The sequence below is a fragment of the Mytilus galloprovincialis genome, chromosome 7 (assembly GCF_965363235.1).
Source record: "Mytilus galloprovincialis chromosome 7, xbMytGall1.hap1.1, whole genome shotgun sequence".
In the NCBI taxonomy this organism is placed as follows: Eukaryota; Metazoa; Mollusca; class Bivalvia; order Mytilida; family Mytilidae; genus Mytilus; species Mytilus galloprovincialis.
Genome location: NC_134844.1, coordinates 38946543 through 38952542, shown reverse-complemented (window position 1 = coordinate 38952542; position 6000 = coordinate 38946543).

Below are 6000 nucleotides of genomic sequence, written 5' to 3'. Positions count from 1 at the left end.
TAGTGGATGTACAAAACACAGAGACATGCCACATAGCAATGCAAATTCACATTCATTATAACATTTTTATCTGGGATATGACACTGATGGTATTGAAAGGCAGTTTAAGAATTATTTGAAGCAAAACGATACCACACAACTCATTGTTAAACCGAAACCATAACAAAAACATTGAAAATAAATACATGACTGTTGGATGTACTAATACAGAGACACGTCGTATAGCAATGTAAATTCACTCTCGGTATAACAGTTATATTCGGTCACGTTCGGTACTTAGCAGATAGACGACATAGATGTTTTACCACATTTTAAGACTGCATATTTGTTTAATCACAATCTAATCTATAGGTTATTGTACGGCCTTCAAGTTTTCTCTTGCGAAACCGGTTGGTTTCAAAAGTTTTGTTACCATCGCACTTTCTAATACGAACGTTCCTGAAAAATGCTGCTCGAAGATAGAACTATGCATCTTTTTTTGATTTATCTCTTAGTTCATTTAGACATGTAAAACTCAGTTCATTTCCTTTGCAAAGTCATTGGAATTCCATCGATGAAAGTGCATGTTTAAGTCAGAAATAATCAGAACGCTTTCCCGTGCCTGTCTGTAAAATGAAACATTTACATCCCATGATGACGACCCATGCAGCTCTAGCACACGCACAAGCTGAAGATCACCAGATAAGAATGCGTATGTAAGAGCCGTTCGACCAAAATTGTCTTTTGCACTTACGTCTGCGTTCCTATTGATTAAACTGCGTACTAAATGTAGTTGCATACGTCTTAAGTGATCTTCCACTTTTTGATCACAAATCAAAATTAGAGGTGTAACTCCTGTTCTCAGTCTACAGTTCACATCTACCCCGCCTTCTACCAATATTCTGGCTAACTTAAATTTATGATCTAATATCGCCCGAAATAATTTACCTTCCAGTTGGCGTTTAATGAATTCACTGATATAAACATTGTCAAGTGAATTCACTTTTGCTGATCGCCTTTTCATATTGTAGAATATATAAGCGATTGAGCAGACACGGATGACTAGATTGAGCAACAAAGGACGACAATGTAAGTGAATGAAATGAGTAAAGACATGTACTTATTATTTATAAAATAGGGTTCACCCACATGAGTATTAACAATCAACCTACGATCTCACAGTTGGCGATTATCATAAAGCACATGGTCAGGTGTTTTATTCACAGTTTACCGTCAGAAGAATGTTTATTGAATTTTCTTGATGAGAATTAAAATTATTTCGGACACTGAATGAGAGAACCTTAAAATATTCCAATTTGAATTGACTGGTTGACTTTTTGTTTTTTGTTTAATGCCACTTTCAGCACTATTATTATATTTCATGACGTTCTGAATTCATCTACTAAGAATGAGATTTTAAGTTCTGAACTTTCTAACTATTTTGATGTCTTCGTATCAAATTACAAGCCTGGTACTTTGATAACTATTTACAACATTTGGTAGATGCCACTGCTGGTGGACGCTTCGTCCACGAAGGTATCACCAGCTTAGTAGTCAGCACTTTTATATCAATCATATGGTCATTTTTATAAATTAACTGTTTGCAAAAGAATGAATTATTCGAAATACTAAGGATTTCTTATCCTAGGCATTTGTTACATTAGCCGTATTTGGCACAACCTTTGGAAATTTTGGGTCCTCAATATTAGTCTACTTTATGCTTGTTTAACTTTCTAACTATTTTTATCTGAGCGTCACTGAAGAGTCTTATATAGACTAAACGCGCGACTGGCTTATCAAATTATAAGCCTGGTACCTTTGATAAATATTTACTTCATCATATATATAAACACCCCAACTGCTCTTACTAATGGGGCTGAATTGTTTGACGTTTAAATTTATTAAAAGAGAACAGTCATATATCAACCTTTATAGCTTGTTATTCGGTGCGAGCCAAGGCTCCGTGTTGAAGGCCGTACATTGACCTATAATGGTTTAACTTTTTTTTTAAATTGTTATTTGGATGGAGAGTTGTCTCAGTGGCACTCACACACATCTTCCTATATCTATAATCAGAATCTTCCATTACTGCACTTCCATCAAATTAAAATAACATCTTTGATTCATCATCAATTTGGACTGTTTGTTGAGATAAATAATCCTTGATATAATATAAAAAAGAAGATGTGATATGATTGCCAATGAGACAGCTCTTCACAAGAGACTAAATAACGCGAAAATTAACAACTATAGGTCACCGTATAGCCTTCATCAATGAGTTATCCCTTACTGCATAGTCAGCTATGAAAGGCCATGAAATTTCAAATGTAAAATGATTCGAACGAGAAAACTGATATCATAATTTATGTTAAAAAAAATGAACTAAAAACAAATATGTAACACAGCAACAAACGACAACCACTGAATTACAGGCTCCTGACTTTAGAAGTACTATAGAAGTACTAGTAGTAATACTGTTTCAAAATTTTGAATTATTCGAATTACTAAAGATTTCATACGTAAGAAATAGATAACCTCAGCTGTATTTTGAATTATTTTTTTCTCAATGCTCTTCGTCTTAGTAGTAATTTCTTTTGACCATTTAGTTTTGGGGTTGTTGTTTTTTTTTTTTTCGGTAGTCCCTGGCGAGTCCTTGGAAGACGAAAAGTACGTACGGCGTTCAAAATTAAATGCCTGGTATCTTTTTTTTTTTTTTTTTTAGAGTTTACATAACATAAATCTTTACAGTTATCATGTTAATTCCGTCTAAAATTAAGTTCAAATATTATAGTTAATCAATTAAAATGTGGTGATGAATGTTGAAAATTTCATCTAGTAGAAGTAAAGTTCACATTGTTTTTTTTTCCGATAGTTGAACACGAAGAAAATGCGTAGATGGGATGGAATCTTGTAGAAAAAAATAATGGACAATGACATATGCTTTGGACAAAATTAAATCCAGTGACCATTTTTATTATGAACATGGATGTTCTTACTCCCCTACCGTCTAGATATACCAAAAACCCCAGAAAAATCGTTTAGACTTTAACGTGTATACGATTTGTTTATTTAAATTATAAAGTCAATTTGTCTGAATGTAGAAACACATATGTGTACCATAAAACATGCCTTTCATAAGAATTATCGAATGAAAAAGTATGAATTCCAGTAAGAACAGGAAAAGGCAAATGAGGTTTAAATAAAGGCAACAGTAGTATATCGCTGTTGGAAAGTCATAAATCGATTGAGAGTAAACAGATAAGGGTTACAAACTAAAACTGGAGTAAACACATCAACTATAAGAGGAAAACAGCGATTCAACAGAAACACTGTAGTGCAACAAAAAATCAAACAACAATGCAACACATACAGAAACGAACTATACGATAACAACTGTTATTCTATAACAATCAGTTATTCTACAACTAATGAAAATTTAAAAGTTTTCACCATTTAATCAAATTGACTTTTAAACTTTTGGTCATGTGAAACAATAATGGAGTTTCACGGGTATTGAAACGAAGTGCCCGTAATAGTCTTATTTCTAAAGAGAGGTGCAACATACCAAAAAGACATTCGAACTCATAATTCGAACACAATCTGAAAACATCAAAACCAATATAAAAGGACAAAATGACAAAATACACCATAGAAATTAAAGACTGAGCAACATAGACTCCACAAAAAACGGGGGTATCATAAGTGCTCTAGAAAGATAAGCAGATTCTGTTCTACATGCAGCATTCATTTAATACTGATTCAATTAATTGTTGAAGATTCCTTGTTAATAGATCGTATCCTGTTATTTTTATACATCTTTGACTGGTAGAATGTAAAACAGGCTATTTCAAATAGGGTATAAACATTGAATACAGAATTATGGGATGTGATTTGATTGTAAATTTGACAGTTATCCCAACAGAAGCCAACTATATGGTATGTAATCAACTACTTGGCACAGTATCATATTCAGCAATGAGTCTAATCCATACGATATAGTCAACTAGAATATAACAGATGAATCGAAGTTTTATACAATTCGATTTATCACAATATCATGATAGAAAACCCAAAATATACATGACAATAAAAATAGACAACCTTTCCCCTAAACATGGATAGTGGTGCGATAGTAAAACCTTCAAAAAACAAATTGTAAAATTAGGCTGAAGGGGTCTTTTCCATTTACCATTGCATGTATATCTTTGCGTATGATTATTTAGTAAAGATATTTCTATATTCTATTTTTAAATCTGTATCTCTTGGTGTATTGCAGTGAGTCAGATCAGGCAAAATATTGATTTGCATGGAATCGAGAGAGAGAAAAAAATGTATGAAAAGTAAATGTTCAAACCTTGATAAAAGTGTGAGTTTCTATTTCATGTAATATATGCAAGCTTTGGTGGGTATTATAATTCATCCACCATATGGTTGTATCTTGTGTCCTAGTTTGTTTTTTTTTACTCTGACCATTGAACGAGGCAAAGATTAAACACTTCGTTTCCTGATCTATTTAATCATCTTTTATCCTATTAGATACTTTTGTAACTTTATTTATATATTTACTTTTTTTTAAATTTCGCTCTAAAAATGTTTTTTAAAGGTTGCTTTTGAAAATCATGCACCATTTTTTTTTTGTATTCATATTTATTTTTGTTGAATATTGTCTAGTGTTATCTTTCTCATATATAATATATATTTATATTGTTCCGTAAACACTTAAATTTTTCAATTGGATTCGACAGTTTGGTCATTGATATTCAAATTATTAAACCACTCGTGTTTGTGTGGTGGTTTTTTTTATTATACAAACTGACATAATTTGAATTATTTTATTCATGGATGATACCTTGACTTGCCTTACCCTTGGTAAAACGTAGGTGGAATTCTTGTGAACAATATCAAAGTTTATATGTATAGCGTAGAATGTAAATTTACAACAACAATTACAACTGTTAAAATATTTGATAGAGTGTAAAGCACAATATTTCTTGATAATTTTATTAAAAGAAAACCTTGAAATTTTTCGAATGTCGTTCTTCGTGTTCCTCTGTTGTTGTTTGTTTGTTTGTTTTTTTTTTTTGGGGGGGGGGGGGGGGGGTCGGTGTTTCTAAAATTTAAACTTTGGTGTTGCTTTGATAATGCATTTAGCATTAGCACTTAAGGTAGATCACAAGTATATATTTTTTTAGACAGTTTTTTTTTATAATTTACCGAATTGAAGATTTTACTATGATCTTTTCAAAAAATTAATAAAAAGTATGGGTCACCGTGCTATTTTGTTTTTCAAGCTAAGAGTCGTTGAAAATTGCCAAAATTTGGTTAGTTTGTTCGTGAAAAAACACATTAGTGTGCATAAGAAAATTCTATGAGACAGAATTTTGAAATAGAGTGTGAGAAGAAAGATTTCATAATATGCTTAAGAAAATAAAAAGAAAACATGGTGTCACCGAACTTGTTGTCTTGCTACAAGTAAAAATAATTAATTCCCTATTAGCCCAGTATAAATTTTGTACTAAAAGAGTTATCTCCCCTTAAATGGCTCATTTGAAAAAAATGATTTTAAAACTAAAACAATTGATATTTGTTAAAATATTTTGTATAATACGAAAAATTAAACAGTTTTCTTCAAATGGAAAAAACAGTTTAACCATTGAATTGCAAATCTGTCTCCAAACTTGCACATTTAGGCAAATAACTAGACCAAGACTACAATCCAAGATGGCGGTATACCATGGCAATCCATCCCGTCTCAGTCATTACAGCTGAACGGACGTGCTGGGCCAGCTCTCCTTTACCCACTATCTTTGATGAGGGTTTACAGTTAGATGATCAACGACTTACTACTTATAGATGACAGTAACCAAACCAACGCCGTACAGTAAACGCAGTAGATGACCGTATTCCCGCGCTAACATGCACTCCAAAACTCATTGTATCATGGGAGAGTGTTATGCCGATTAACGTCCGAGGGCTGTATCCTAGGTGTTAGATGATTGACCTTCATTTCACTGACTCACG